At 39.9% G+C, this 16166-nt stretch overlaps 1 protein-coding gene across 6 annotated transcripts in view; it reads right to left on the reverse strand.

The window, feature by feature from the left end:
- The window catches only part of GRAMD2A (GRAM domain containing 2A), an 82152-nt gene that overhangs the window by 39635 nt on the left and 26351 nt on the right, over window positions 1-16166 (reverse strand). The window contains exon 2 of one of the 6 annotated variants that reach the window (XM_031956332.1): window positions 10077-10185. The exons of the other annotated variants lie outside the window; for them this stretch is intronic. The gene's annotated coding sequence lies outside the window, so the exon portion shown is untranslated. The remainder of the gene's footprint in view (window positions 1-10076; window positions 10186-16166) is intronic. 6 annotated transcript variants of the gene reach the window in all.

The raw sequence follows: 16166 nt of genomic DNA on the forward strand, positions 1-16166 counted from the left end.
GATTAGCTCTTGTGGTTAGGATTTTTTGTTTTGTTTTGTTTTTTAGTATGCCCTTGAGATAGTGTGGTCTGTCCGGGCACCAGTATAAACAGGCAGGGTTATTGTGTGACTGCCAAGCCAGGCACTGTGGCAGAGGATTGGTTTGGGAGGGGAAGGAGGATGGGGAACCTGCCACTCATCACCTAAGATTAAAAACTCTTGGGAACCAGCTATCCTTAGTACTCAGGCCCAGAAAGTTGGCCAAATTTTTTCACAAGGCTGGAAAAGGAACATTTGCAGTGATAGTAAATAGGAACACAAATGTGTCTCAGTAGATAAGGAAGAAACTTGGGACTTGAGAGTTGCAAATGCTAGGCCATGTTCAATAGTGTAAATCAAACAAGCGATAAACTTCTCTTTACTCAAGTAATGTAATATAATTATAGAATATCAGAACTGAGGAAGGACTTTGGAGATATTCCAATTTATTAATGTATTGCTCCTCTTTAACATATTAATATATTTAATATTTAATATATTACGTCCTTCATGAGGATAATCAGGATGTTGGGTCACAGAGAAGATACCATTTATATACCTTGATGATACCTCAAGGAGGTAACACAAACACAGACAAGAAAGGATCTCCCTTCCTTATAATGTAAGGACAAACTAATAGATTAAACATTTCAGATAAAATTTAAAGTGCTATATACATAAAGGGAGTTAAAATGATTAAGTATTGATGGTGAGGTATAGACAGAAGATCTAATCTTGAAGGACTAGAGCAATATGAGTTGGGTAGCCAAAGAAGGCTTCCCTTCTTTGAATCATTTTGATGAATGATAAGAGTCATGAAGAGGATGTTAGATGTGGAAGAAATATTAGAGATCTAATCTAACAAATCCATTGATTTTACAGATGAGGAAATGATTCAGAAAAGTAATTTGTCCAAGGATTTTTACCTTCTTGGTAACTTCACTTCCATTTGGGTAAAGAGTAAGAGCTAAAGAAAAGAAAAAATACTGGACTCTTGAACAAACAATAAAGTTGAAAATAATCTGGTGTTATTAATATTGGAGTCAGAAGAATTGGGTTTAAATCCACATTCATAAGATTATAGGTCTAGAGCTGGAAGGGATTAGAGTCCAACCATCCTCATTTCACACGTGAGAAGGCTGAGGTTGTCCAAAGTCACAGATGTGGAATTTGAACTCAAGCCCCGTCTCCAGAACCAAGGTTCTTTCCATTGTACCATTCTGTTGCCACTTACTCTTTTGTCCTCTATAATCACTTAATTGTCTGAATCTCAATTTCCTCATCTGTATAAAATGGAGATGATACCTCATACAGTTGTTGAGAGGAGAGCATTTTGCAAAGTTTAAAGTGCTAAATCAATGTAAACCACTACTATTAATACTAAAGATGACAGTCAAACATCATTAACTGAAGACATTTGAATCAAATCATTAGTTCAATGGCTTGGTGAAAATTTTCCTTTGTTCTTTCCATGAATATTTTATTTAGTAAATTAATAGTATTAACAAGATGCAATTCAATTAATAATTCTGAATTGCTTCCACTATAATGGACACTATTGATATAATGAAAAAATAATCCCTGCTTTCAAGAAGTTTATATTCTACTGGGACTGCAGTGGAAGGATCTGGAAAGGTTCACTGGAAAGTGAACAGACAATTTAAGAACAATCCTTTTCAAGTACTTTAGAAGTACATGCTGCCATACAATGAAGAGATTAATTATATAGGAAGACCAAAGAAAGATTAGCTGCAATTTGTTGCTGGGATGGGGTGTAGGTCACCATCTCTTCCCACTAGACCAGCCCCTGTGATTTGCATAGAACAGAGAGTATGATGGGAAAAGGGTGAAATCAATTCCTTTACCACAGTTTTGCTTTGCTCTTTTTTTTTGTTTGTTTAAAGAGAGTCCTGGGAATATTTACTTAAGCAAGGAAAGGGGGAGGGGAGAGGACACCATAAAAACTAAGAACTATAATGGGTTGCTGGCTATATGTCAAATGACACTTGAACTGAGGGAGTTTGAAAAAGATACTAGCAGAAAATAGAAGTTGACATGAATTTAGTCTGAGCACTTCCTACCTCCTGTAGTCTGCTTGGGGAAATGGTTCGAAGCTCTTATATCCCTTACAAGGGATGTTTGTATTTTTACTAGATCTATACTCTGAGACCAAGCTAAACAGATGTAATCCTTCTACATGAGAGCCCGGCAAATACTTTTAAACTGTGAACATGTCCTCACTCCTGATAGTTATGGCACTGTCTCAAGTCTCTTCTGGGCACCTTCTAGCTTGTCAATATTCTTTCTAAAATAGGGTCATCAGAAGTGTACAGTTTCTTAGATGTAAGTTGACTGGGACAGAGTACAGTAGGACTATGACCTTTCTTTTCCTGGACACTAGATTTCTAATTGATATTGTCTAAATTCAACTTAATTTTTTTGGCTGCCATATCATCCTGCAACCTGCTGTTAAAGTCCTCAGCTAAACTTCCAGATCTTTTTCACATGGACTATATAGTCTAGCCTCATTTCCTCAAACCTGTATTCTCAAAGTTGAATTTTAACGCCTGAATTGTAAGACTTTACATTTTCATTTAACTTCAATGAATGAATCGTCTTTCCACATCCCCCAAGATTTGCATATTTCTCAGCTACTACCCAGTTTAGTATTGGTGGTGTTCTGTTGTCTTCAATCACGTCTTACTCTTCATGATATACTGTTAGCAAAGATAATAGAGTTTGCCATTTTCTTTTCCAGATATGAGATCTGTATACGGTACTGAGGCAAACTCGGTTACGTAACTTTTCCAGGGTCACACAAATAATGTCTGAGGCTGGATTTGATCTCAGGAAGATGTCAGGAGGGTCACGATGGCAGCTCAATGAGAAATGGCCCAAAGCTGCCTCCTCTGAAGTAAAGTAAAGCTGCCTCAAAACCTGAATAATAGGTCTGGAGGCAGGACTTCCTAAGGACTCTCATTTGTTGTCCTTAAAAAAAAAATGCCATAAACAAACAAACAAATAAAAAAATTTGAGAACCATTGTTGAATGTTTTTATAAAAAATTTTGCCAAATATAGTTTATATTTATTTTATATTAACTTTTATACATTAATCTTTGATTAATGTGGTTTCACAGTTTGTGTAATATCTATTCAGACAGGTAAAAGAAAGAACAGCAGTAAGTGAACAAAAAAAAAAAGCTTCCAAGGATCACCATGACCTTATGAGTCAACAGATCCTGATAACAGGCTGGTAACCCTGAGCATGGTATATAGAGATGGCAAGATAATGGGAGAAAAGGGAGGGTGGGGAATTGTAATTTCATCTGTTGTGAGAAATACCAATGTGGAAACGCCCTTTACCAACACAAATCAGTCCTTAATTTCTAATTTAGAGGCTTAGAGAGCTAACTGAGACACCAAGAGATTGAGCTCAGGCTCTCCCAGCTCAGATGTGATAAAAGCAGAATTTGAACTGGTCTTCCTGATTCCAAAATCTGCCCTAATCCACTATGCAGTAGTGGATTATTTCCGCAAAGATTTCACCCCAGTTTATTTCACACTGAGAATGGTTAGAAAAATCAGTAATGACTATCTGACCTAAACATATGCTTAATTAGGAAAGGGGAAATGAGGAAATGATCATGGAAAGAGGAAAATTCCCTTCTAAGCTCAATAATTCTCCAGAAACTAACTTTTGCATTCTGTCATTTGCAATATTCAGCAGTTTAATAGAATGACTACATTATGACAACAGCAAAACAATGACTGCACCCAAGGATCTGCAGGGCCATCAGCTGACCCCTATCTCCACTGAACAAAGAACCAGAAGAAATTGGTTTAATTCTTAGAAGCCAGCTGTACAACACAGCATCAGGGGCAGGCAGATGATAGAAAAGGACAAAGTGATGTTGAGAGAGGGGGAGAGGTAGATAGAGACAAACACAGCTAAGAAAAATAAGGAGGGACTAGAGAAAGGAAAAGACAGTTTGAAGGGCTCTGAAGTAATTAAGAATAGAGGAGAAACAACTTAGGAAGACATGATGACTGTTTAAATATTGGAAGGGATCAGACGTCTTCATTGTCTCTCCACAGCGGGAAACTGGGAGTGAGAAAGGGAATTAACCTAAGGAATAGGGAGAGGGAAAACGAGGGAGGCAAAGTTTACCTCAATTAAAGGAAAACGTTCTTAACAAATAGTTTTCCAAAATGAAGTGAGTCAGTCTGGCTGAGCTTTGTTCCACTGGCCCTGTCTCCTAACTAGACCTGTCCCAGTCCTTTCTCCTTCCTAGGAAGGCCCCATTTTCCCCTCTTGCTCATGTTGGCCGTCTTCAGTGCTGCAAAGATCCCAAACCCAGGGGTCACGGAAACTTTCATTAACATTAAAGGCTGAGGTCTCCACACAGCTTTCTCTTCCCTGCCGGTCCGTCCCACTGAGATTTACCTGGATTAGAAAGGGGCGGGGGAGGTGTCCTAGTTAGAGGCCCGATGCAGGAATTCCTCCCCCAAGCAGCCACCTAGAGAGCCGAGCTGCCAGCGAGCCTGGAGCCAAGAAAGTGAGAGGCTGGCCCCTGCTGCTCTGAAACAGGCCATTGTCAACTGCTGGCAGGGAAAGACTCCGCAAGGACAGCCAGAGAAACCACAGTAGGCTCGCTCTGTCCTCGGTCCCCTGTGAGGGAGCCGGGCCACAGCCAGGAGGACCAAGCCTCTCTCAACTTACACAGCCTCCTGCTGTACCGATGGGGGCAGTCCGAGGGGATGTATCTAAGCCTGGCTCCTCAAAGACAGAAAACCTACCTGCTTAAAAATCAGAGTCATCTTCCTGGATGTCATTTAAACTGGCTAGGATCTTTGTCTATCCAACCAGTTGGAGGTTTTTGTTTTTGTTTTTTAATGAGTTATCTTAGCATTCTTTCTTATGCAAGGGGACTGTAAGAGACTGGGGACTCTCCTTTACTGTGGCTCTTGGAACAGTTTTCCTGTTAGCTACTCCTCCTCCCTTTCATCCTAGGAATAAATCATAGCATTGAAAGAGACCTTAGAGAATATCTAGTCCAACACTCACTCCCCACCAAAGCATGAAGCCCCTCCACTAACAGTCCTGACAAATGATCACACAGGTCTCTGTCTGAATACTTCCAGTAATGAGGAACCCATCTTCAAAGAAAGTGATTCATCTTACTTTGTTTAAAAAACAACACCCATACAAAAAGCCACCCTTCTGTTTACTGAACTAAAATCCCCCTCCTGTAAATGCCAATTATTGGTCTAGTTTTCCTTTATGGAGCCATACTAAGTCTGATTCCCTCTGACCACACTTCAAAAAAACTGAAGGTTATTAAACATGACCTCCTAAGCCTTTTCTTCCCTATGTTAAGAACATACTTAATTCCTTCAATTAATTTTCAAAGGACATTGTTCTGAATTAGTTCTGGACAGAAGTCCTTAACCTTTTTGTATGTCATGGATCCCTTTGGTAGTGTGGTGAAACCTACGGAATTTTTCTCAGAATAATGTTTTTAAATTGAAAGAAAAGCTAAATTTCAGTTAGAAATTAGTGAAAATGAATATGCAATTTTTCCCTTATCTAAATTTATAGACCCTCTGAAATCTACTCAGTGACAGGTTCTAGATGATCATTTTCTCTCGATAAGGGGGTTCCAGAACTTGACACTGTAGGGTCCTTTTACATCCCCTCTTACAGCAAGCAACAGTCAGTTCCCTCTTCCAGTGTGAAGAAACCTGGACATTTAAGGGATAGTGAGGGAGACTTTTTCTCAAAGGACTTGAACTTGATCATTTCCAGTTTGTCAACCTGAGTTCATTCAATGTTTATCCCCTGCTCAACCAAATGGTTACTCCCTAAAGTAAAGGCCATATTTCTTCTTCTCTCACCTTGACAAGCCCTAACTAATGACTTCAGTAGATTTAAAATACTGCTCTACTAAAGGAATGTTGGAGCAGCTAAGTGGTGCCATAGTGGATGGAGTGTTGGACCTGAGTCAGGAAAATTCATCTTCCTTAGTTCAAATCTGGCCTCAGATACTTACTAGCTGTGTGACCCTGGGCAAACCACTTAACTGCCTCAGTTTTTTCATCTGTAAAATGATCTGGAGAAAGAAATGGCAAACCATCCCAGTACCTTTGCCAAGAAAACCCCAAATGGGGTTGCCAAGAGTTACACACAACTGAATGACTGTGTCCACTGGCACAGCAGCATTCCCTCTAACTCTTCTTTCTGTTCCTGCCTGCTAGCTGCCCAAGAAACCAAAAGACTGTATTTTAGGAAGTCATCTCAAAACAAAAATACAGGGCATCTGATCTGAAACACAATATACATTTAATTGAGGGGAGGCTGGACACTAAATTCCCTGTGAGTTTGCAATACAAGTGTAAATAGGAAATTGTATCAAATTCAGGCAATCCTGGGAGTGAGGACCACTACAATGATGGTGTCATGGTTCTGGAAGGATCACAAAATCTTACTTAGGTTGAGGTTAGGGGGTTCTTAATTCTTTTTATGCCCTGGACCCTTGTGGCAATGGCTGATGAAGCCTGTCAATCCCTTCTCAGAATAATGCTTTTAAATGTATAAAATAAAATATGTAGAATTACAAAAGAAACCAATTATATTGAGATATAATTTTTTTAAAAGCCCATAGAACCCAAGTTTAAAACTCTTAATAACATTCATATAACATTTACTAAATACTTGTGCTTTTACAATTATTATCCCATTTGAGCTTTAGAACAACCCTTTAAAGTAGGTGCTATTAATTATCCATTTTACAATTGAGGAAACTGAGGCAAACAGAAGTTGAATGGTCACACTGTGCCCAGGATCACCCAGCTAGTAAATCTCTGAGGCTGATTTCAATGTGGTTCTTACTGACTCCAGGCCCAGTGCTCCATCTGCTGTGCTACCCAGCTGCCTGATCTAGATTTGAAAGAGAGGAGACTTGGCAGGTGGCCATGGCTGTGTTGGAATTTGGGGGTGAGGGAAAGTCTAGGATTGAGACAGAGCAGGAAGGCTTCAGCGTTATGATGATCTAAGCTCACTAAGACCTATGAAGCAATTTAGGGCTCCCCATCAACTTGTCCTATCTCTGAGTAATGAGGCTGGGAATAGATTGAGGGGGAGAGGAATGTATTCTTTTGTTTCATTTCTGTGAGGCAATCAGGGTTAAGTGATTAGCTTAGGGTCACACAGCTAGGAAATGTTAAGTGTCTGAGGGCGGATTTGAACTCAGGTCCTCCTGACTCCAGGGCCAGAGCTCTATCTGCTGAGCTGCTCCCAGAATTTTAATTATTTACAGTTCAGCGGCTACAAATGCTTCATATGTATCACAAGCCACATCATCAAGTCTGTGTCTGGATAGGCCTCCTTCCCTGAAATTATAGCTTCCAGAGTCTCTCCTCTACCCCTCTTTCTTTCTCTTTTTTCTCTCTTTATCCCTTCTTCTAGTTGCTCCCCTTTCTCTATTTCTCCCCACCACCCCCCTCACTACTGTGAGGCTTCAATCTAGGAACCTCCCTTTTAGAGAAGAAAAGAAAATCATGTGGATGTCAGTCCATTTCTAAATTTAGCTACAGATTAGAAGCAGTTTAGGTCACAAATCCTCCACCTAATCCCGCCTGCTTCAGAGCAGGGGTCAGAAGAGAAAAGCTCTTCTCTACATCACCAGTGCATTAGATGAAAACTTGCCTCCGAATCCTCGATCCTTAACACAGTAGTCTTTGGAATGGGGAACAAAGGGGGAGCCGGCACTTAATGGGAAACCACAGAAAGGTTCCCCCTTTTCTCTGGCTCCTAGGAAAGTTTATGTAAGAAAGACAGCTACAGAGACAGAACCCTGTCTGGGGAGAGCTTTGAGTTAAAGAAAGAGGCTCACACAGAGGGTCTACACATAGAGAGGGTAAAGATACTGACTGTTAGTTTTTAAAGAATTAATGTAGCCTTGGAATCTCCACTCCCCTGACATCCTCTCCCTTCCCTTCCCCTCATTTCTAACAGTCCTGCTTTAACTAAGCTGTGCTTTAACAATTGGAAAAGCTGTAAATCCTCCAAGGAGCATTTTTCTTTCTTTTTTGAAACATCTTAATTGATGTCTTCTGTTTCTTACATTATAATAACTAATGCTTATATAGTGCTTACTATGTGACAGTCAGAATGATAAGCACTTTACAATTGTTATCTCATTTGATTTTCACAATAATCCTGAGAGGGAAGATACTATTAAATAATAGTATCCCCATTGGGATGGGGATAAATATCCCCAATGGGGATAAATATCCCCATTTTTCAGATGAGGAAATTGAAGCAAACAGATTAAGTAATTTGAATAACTGGATCACATCCAGACCTGGCACTCTAACATTAACATAACTATCTGCAAGACCTTTTCCCCCTTCCCAGAGAGCCATTCCATATAAGAGACAGGTTTTTTTTAAGACAGGAAAAAGTCAATACAACTAATCAATACATTGAAAAAGTTCATGCGTAATGCCTGTGGACCAACTACTTCCATGAAGGAGGTAGTTTGGAGATGTCCTAATTTCTCTTCATGTGAATCCTGTTTGAACTTTACAATTTTGTTACATCATTTTTTATTTTTAGTGGGGGGGAGGTGAGTGTTTGTTTGTTCGGTTTTTTTGCATTTTGTTGTTACTGTGCATATTGTTTCCTTGGCTTTATTTGCTTCACTCTCCATCATTTCATGTAAATCTTTCCATGCTTCTCTATTCATCACAAATTTAATAGCACAGTAATTTCCATTCCATTCATGTACCACAGTTTGTTTAGCTATTCCCCAATCAAGGGGAATTTATTTACTCTGTTTCCAATTATTTTACTATAGCAAAGAAGTGCTGCCATAAATATTTATTTTTATCAATAGCGTTCTTGGGAGTATATAAGTCTACTAACAGAGTCTCTTGTTCAAAGACATCAAGGCAGCTGGATGGCAAAGTGCGTAGAATACAGGCCCTGGAGTCAGGGGAACCTATGTTCAAATGTGACTCATTTACTTACTTAAGCTTAACACTTACTAGCTGTGTGACCTTGGATGAGTTACTTAACCTCAATTGCCTCACAATCCCTCTTTCCCCCAAAATTGGTCATTTTATTTATTGGTTGTACTTTCACAGCTTTACCAACAATTCTTTGGTATGGTTAGGATCCCATAATTTCTCCAACAATTGAATATTGCCATTTTTTGGTCATCTTTTCCAATTTTCAGGGTGGGAGGTAAAACCTCTTATTATTTCTCTTATTATTAGTGATTTCTTTCAAGTGATTGTGATCACTTTTCAATTCTTCTTTTGATAACTATATGTTCATATCCTTTGACCATTTATTTATTGGGGAATGAGTATTAGTTTTATATTAATCCTTTATATACTTTGGAAATCAAACTTTTATCAGAGATATTTAATAGAAAATTTTTTGAAACAAAATACAAACTTTTCCATTTACCCACTTCCCTTCTCATCTTAGGTATATTGATTTTTTGTTTGCTTTCCATATCAAATAATCAAAGTTATCTATTTTATCTTTTGTAATAAACCCTATCTTTCTGAGGAATATTTTCAGGATCATAAGGGACTCTTGGAAAGAGAAAAAACATTATAGATTCAAATGAATGAAGCTCTAGGAGGGGAATTCAGGGATCATAAAAAGTAGATATATTATCATATATATATAATGGATGTGGTATAGTACTTTGGGTGCACATCAAATAACACCACAAAGGTGCTACCTTATTACAATAAATCCTGAAGATATTACACCAATTTTTCAGTCACAGGATGTCACTCTTAATGCTTCTATCTCCTCAGTCCTATACATTATCCAAGTTCCCATCCTTATATGTGTACATGCTACTTCCTGATTACATTCCCGTCCCAAGAGAGCTATTCACCGATATTTAAGAACTATTAATAGATCATTATTTACATCTATTACTACAAGAGGAAGATTAACTTCATTGGACTGGATAAAAGCCCAGTCAGGATTTATGTCCTATTCCTACTTCTCTCTCAACCATGCTATGCCTACCCAAGGACTCAGGCTTCTTCTCCTTTTCCTCTTCCTGCCTGCTTCATCTTTGTCTTATCCCCAGCTCATTGAAAATCTTCTTCTCCTGGCTTAGAATCAGATCAAACAGCTGCAACAAAAGACATTTCAATATGTAAAATGATTAGTTTCCATAGGAACCCAGCAATTGGTCCAGCCCACTTGGGAGCACCCACAGTCACAACCACACCTGATACTGTATAAGTTTCAGGAAACCCCATGATTCTTTTGTGTTCCTAGCTCATATCAGCCCCCTAATGATTTTATGTTTTTTGTCACATGGAATCCTCACATGTTTCCTGATCCATCCCCTTATTCTGGAAAGCAGAAGGCATACCTCCTGCTGAATAAAGATAATACTTCTTCTGTCCTAAATAAATGTCCTTCAGCATCTAGATTGTGCCCTGCCAAAGATGATGTGCTAATGCTATAGTTTATGATTTAACACCTGGAACAACCTCTGGGCACAGTGGTTCATTAAAAAAACAAACAAACACCAAAAAGAGACATAAAGAGACAAATGTTACTTCTATCTTGGCCATCTCATTATGCTGGTGACCCTCTAATAGATGTAAATGTCACCAAAATGTCCCAGGAAATTAGGGCAGATTCTCCACAAATATAGTTTTCTCCCTCCCTCTTAGCCTCAAGAAGCCAGATAGTGCAAAGAGGAAGGTCACTGAATGCCCTCATCTGCATCTCTCTCAGAGGAACGGCTACCTATGCAGATTTGAGGGAAGGGGCCATCAGCAATGAGATCTGTAGTCATCTTTATCTCAGAAGATTGATAACCCCTCGTGGTCAGTGGCCAATTCTGTTCATTCCAAAGGAGGGATGGGCAAACATGATTACCATATAATTACAGTCAAAGCTACTTTCAGTATTTCCAGAGTCCTGGACTAGTGATCAAACTGATGTAGGTTATAATTTTGGCTGTACCACTGGTTTGCTATGAAATCCCAATCAACTTGTTTTATTCCTTTGAACTTCTATTTCCTAATCTATTAAAAAATGAGAGAGTAATAGGCCTAGTTGATTTCTAAGCTCCGTTGCAGCTTTAAGCAGATTTAGTGATTTTTTTTTTTTTTATCAAATTAGAATGAGAGAATAGTTATAAATATATCCTATCCCATTTCAGCTCAGCAAGTTGGGCTGCAGTTCCTACTAGCACTCTTTTTTTTTTTTTCCCTTAAGGCAACTGGGGTTAAGTGACTTGCCCAGGGTCACACAGCTAGGAAGTGTTAAGTGTCTGAGACCAGATTTGAACTCAGGTTCTCCTAACTTCAGGGCTGGTGCTCTATCCATTGTACCACCTATTTTGATTCTGAATGAAGAGATGACTTTTCCACAGTCTCATTGGATTGGCTACTTGTGCCCCCACATCCTCCTGAGAGCTAAAGGAAGGTTGGGGTGGGCAGCTTAAAGTCAGAATAAAGAATTCACTGACAGAAGGGACAATACCGGGCAACAGAAAGAGCCCTCAACTTGGAGTCACAGGATCTAAGTTACCTGAGCAACTTTGGACAGAGCACAAGTTCTCTGGGGGTCAATTTCTTCATCTATAAAATGAGAAAGTTGACTAACATGACCTCTAAGGTTCCTTCTAGTTTTAGAATTCCTGGATCCTTGAGTCCTGGCATAGTTTGGATGAGTGCTTGTCAAAGTGTGGTCCGTGCCCAGAAATCCTTTCCGGGAATCTATGAAATTAAAACCATTTTTTATAATAATATGAAGATATTTTCATTTCTTACATGATAAATATCAGTAGCTAAAACACACATAAACAAAAACTCTCTGGGGAAGGATCCTTGATAATCTTTAAGAATGTAAAGAATCCTAGAGCATGGTATTTTCATTTTTTGTTGTTTGTTTGCTTGCTTTTTTTCCTTTCTCATGTTTTTTATTTCTTTTTGATTTTTTTTTTTTTTTGGTTCTGCATGACGAATATGGAAATATCTTTAGAAGAATTGCACAAGTTTAAACTATATCAGATTGCTTACTATTTGGGGAAAGGAGAGGGGGAAAAAAGGGAGAAAAAATTTGAATACAAGGTTTTGTGAAGATGAATGTTGAAAACAATCTTTGCATATATTCAGAAAAATAAAACACATTAAAAAAAGAAGAATGTAAATGATCCTAAGACCAAAAAGTTTAAGAATCTCTGGTCTAGGTGTCTGTAGCCAATAGTTTCCACCATAGTGGATTGCTTCCTCACCACTAGTTCCCACAAATACTGAATCCCTACCTCATCCACTTTGTAGCAGTGTGGCCACAGGCAGATAGTTAACTTCGCCTTTCTGAGCCTCAGCTGGCTTCCATGATGACAATGCTAATCGGTACCTCACAGGGTGAAGAGAAATGCATTTCCTTAAACCTTCAAGTACTACAAAATGCAGTTTGTCATTTGCTCTGAATACCTACTGAGGATCTGTGTGTCTCCACAATGTCGGGAATGACAAAGCCCACTTGCCTACTAACCCCATATTTTCCACTACTTTCCTGCCCCTGCTACACATACACTGGCACAAGCAAAGAAAAATGGATGGGATTGGCCCCCTGTTCCAGTCATACCAGCCCCCAAACCCTTCTCGTTGGCCCAGACACTCAGGTCACACTAGGACACTACTGGGAAACACCACTCCAGGGGAACGGTAGGCTCTGGACATGATGGGAAATGAACAAAGGCTTCATATTTTTTTCTGCCTTAAGTACACAGATGCTTTTCTTTCTAACATAAGGAAACAGCATGACTGGCCACAGAGAAATGCCTGTGGGGATACAGAGGGGGCTGGGCAGAGACTGATACCATATTCCTTTGCTTTCTGAGCGTAAGCCAGCTTTAGGAAATGGGACATTCCTAATGACTGACACGGGAGGAAACTGGCACTAAGGCTCTTCAGGAAGCTTAATTAACAAGGCAACGGCAAACAGAATAACAAGGCAATGGACACAAACAGAACAGACTCCGTGGGCTGCTCCCCCCAGCTTCCCCAGCCTCTCTGAAGCAGCCAGCCAACCCCACCACAGCCTGATGAGCAGAGGAGGAGGAGATCTGTGGCCAGGGCCACGTGAACCGAGTTACACAGTCTTTCTTTTGAACCACATACTGATGTGGCTTCTGATCAGAGCTCTCCAAGAGCCCCAGCTACGTTTCCCGGGAAGAAGCTGGTCATTCAAGTCTGCAAACATGAATCCCACATTCATCGGGGAAATAAAAAGTCACTGTCACCCTGAGCCTGTCTGCCTGCCTTCCTGACGCTAAAAGCAGACGGGAGGGAAGCAGGGCTTAGCCACTCATCAAAACATCATGGGTCTCACAGGAGCAAGGATTGAAGCCTGGGCTATGATGGGGAACTTCCTAAGCCATCTTCCGACCTCCCAGGGTCATTTTCTTTCTGAAAGGATTGGATTTGGGGAAACCTACGTCTCTGTGACAGGATCATGAAAGAGCACAGTATGAAGAAGCAGAAAACTTAGGTTTTTTTCTTCTTCTCAGTCTGCTGCTAATCTCAATGGCTCCATGTCTTTGAGCAGATCATTTAACTCTGCCTTTCAGTTTCCACATCTGTAAAATGGAAATAATTCACATCCTACAAATTTCACATATAAACACTCTAAGGGTCCTGTGATTTCCACAGAGTGGGGAACTCTGATCATCAAATTGACAACTTAGGAAATTGTGGGGGCTTATTAAGTGACCTATGCAGAGTCATCTAGTTAGGAAATACCAGAGATGAAATTTGAATCCAGGACCTCCTGACTCCAAGCTTAGCATCTGTCAACTTTGCTGCACTATTCTGTGATATCCTTGATAAATGATCACCTGCCCTCTTACTGAAGATCTTAGGAGATGGGAAACCCTCTGTCTTCTAAGGAATTCCATTCCACTTTTGGACAGCTGTGATTGTTACCTCTGCCAAGTTGTCAATCTCATCGGGTTACCAAATGAGATGTATGTGACAAACTTTAAAAACTGTAGAGCATGACTTAAAGGTGAGATGTCATCACAAACATAACCGCTGAGGGCAGCTGCCAAATCCCATAGGTAGGAGACAAAATCCACTTAAAAATATAATGGCAAGACAAAGGAGGCACCATTACCCCCCCCCCCCTTCCTGTCTTACATTTGCCACATCCATTCCAGGTGAGGGGATGGAAGGTGTGGGGGAAGGAGAGTATTTGTCAGAGCTAAGACCTACTTCTGTGACACAGCAGCCCCTGAATTTGCCCATGAGGACCACCTTGTTCCAAACGGTCAAGGATCTGGGATATCAGACCCCTACTTGGGCTGTAACATGATAAAGAATGGAATCATCTGTCTCTTTAAACTCTGCCTTTCTTCAGAATTTCCTCCCCACTCCACTGGTTTGTCACTCCTGTATTATATTACAATTTGTACTATAGTCATTTTTTTTTTTTTTTTTTTACACATATTAGCCTTACTGTTTCCCACTAGAGTGCAAGTTCCTGGAACACAGATACTGGTTTATTCATCTTGTCACCCAACATCACTTAACAGAGTATACTACCTACATTAGATACTCAAATATTTATTAAATGAATGAATCACCCCCACAGTCAGGTAATTCTGTAGGTTTATAACACTTCATTGTAATTCAGACCCATAAAAGAGATTCCTGAAGCCAACTCATCAGTAAACTTCTCTGAAGTCTGGGAAATGGGCCAAGACTCATCCTTCAGAGAAGGCTAACCTCACTCCATCTTACTCATTTACTATCTCTGTGACCTTGGACGGATAACCTTTTTTCCCATTTGCATTGTGTGTGTCATGTATGTTTATTTTCTTTAATTAAAGCTTTAAAGCTTTTTATTTTCATAATATATAGACAGATAATTTTCAACATTCACCCTTACAAAACCTTGTGTTCTAATTTTTCTCTCATTCCCTCCATTCCCTCCCCTAGATGGCAAGTGATCCACTATATATTAAACATGTGCAATTCTTCTATAAATATTTCCACAAATCATGCTGCACAAGAAAAATCAGATCAAAAAGGGAAAAGAAAATTGAGAAAGAAAACAAAATGCAACCAAACAACAACAGAAAGAGTGAAAACACTATGTTGTAGTCCACATTCAGTCTCCATAGTCTCTCTCTGGGGTGCAGATGGCTCTCTCCATCATAAAACTACTGGAACTGGCCTGAATCATCTCATTGTTGATCACTTCTGATGGTCGCGACTCTCATCACTGTATAATCTTCCTGTTGCCGTGCCTAATGTTCTCCTGCTTCTGCTCATTTCACTCAGCATCAGTTCATGTTAAGTTGGACAGGTAACTTTATCATTTAGGCCTTCAGTTTCCCCCTCTGTAAAATGAAGGGACTAACTAAATCTGAGGCTATTTCCAACTCTAAATGACTCCTAGGTTCCCATGACAGGTTTGTTCTAGGCTGGATAGTCAATGGATGCCAGCATCTCAGAGTTGGAAGGGACTTTAGAGGTCACCTGGTCTAATCCATCTACAACATCTCTAACAAGTGGTCATCTGTTCTGACCTTCCAACATAGATATCTTCTCAGGAGCCTTATGGAAAAAGACTCTGAGGGACTAAAGAACGAGAAGGGGACAACTAGGTGGCACAGTGAATAGATTCCAAGTCTTGAAGTGAGGAATACTAATCTCCCAAAGTTCAAATCAGGGTGTATGACCCTGAGCAAATCACCTAACTCTGTTTGCCTCCGTTTCCTCATCTGTAAAATGAACTGGAGAAGGAAATGACAAATTATTCTGGTATCTTTGCCAAGAAAATATCAAATGGGGTCATATAGAGTCAGACTCAATTAAAAACAAATTGAAAACAAAGGATTGGAGCTTAAAGCAGAGAGAGCTCAGATGAGGAGGAGCTTGCAGAACAGCAAGCCAAGCAGATGAGCTCACAGATCTACCTACACAAAGTTTAGAACCTGAATAGAACACAATCCACCCACAAAGGCTCTGTTCCACCCCAAGCAAACTTCCCTATTTCTATCCTGGCCTGAATACCGAAAGCCAACCTGAGGCATGGGACTAAATCAAACCCAAAGCAAACCCAGAACTGGGTCAAGAAGCT

Source organism: Sarcophilus harrisii, chromosome 2 (assembly GCF_902635505.1).
Source record: "Sarcophilus harrisii chromosome 2, mSarHar1.11, whole genome shotgun sequence".
Lineage (NCBI taxonomy): Eukaryota > Metazoa > Chordata > Mammalia > Dasyuromorphia > Dasyuridae > Sarcophilus > Sarcophilus harrisii.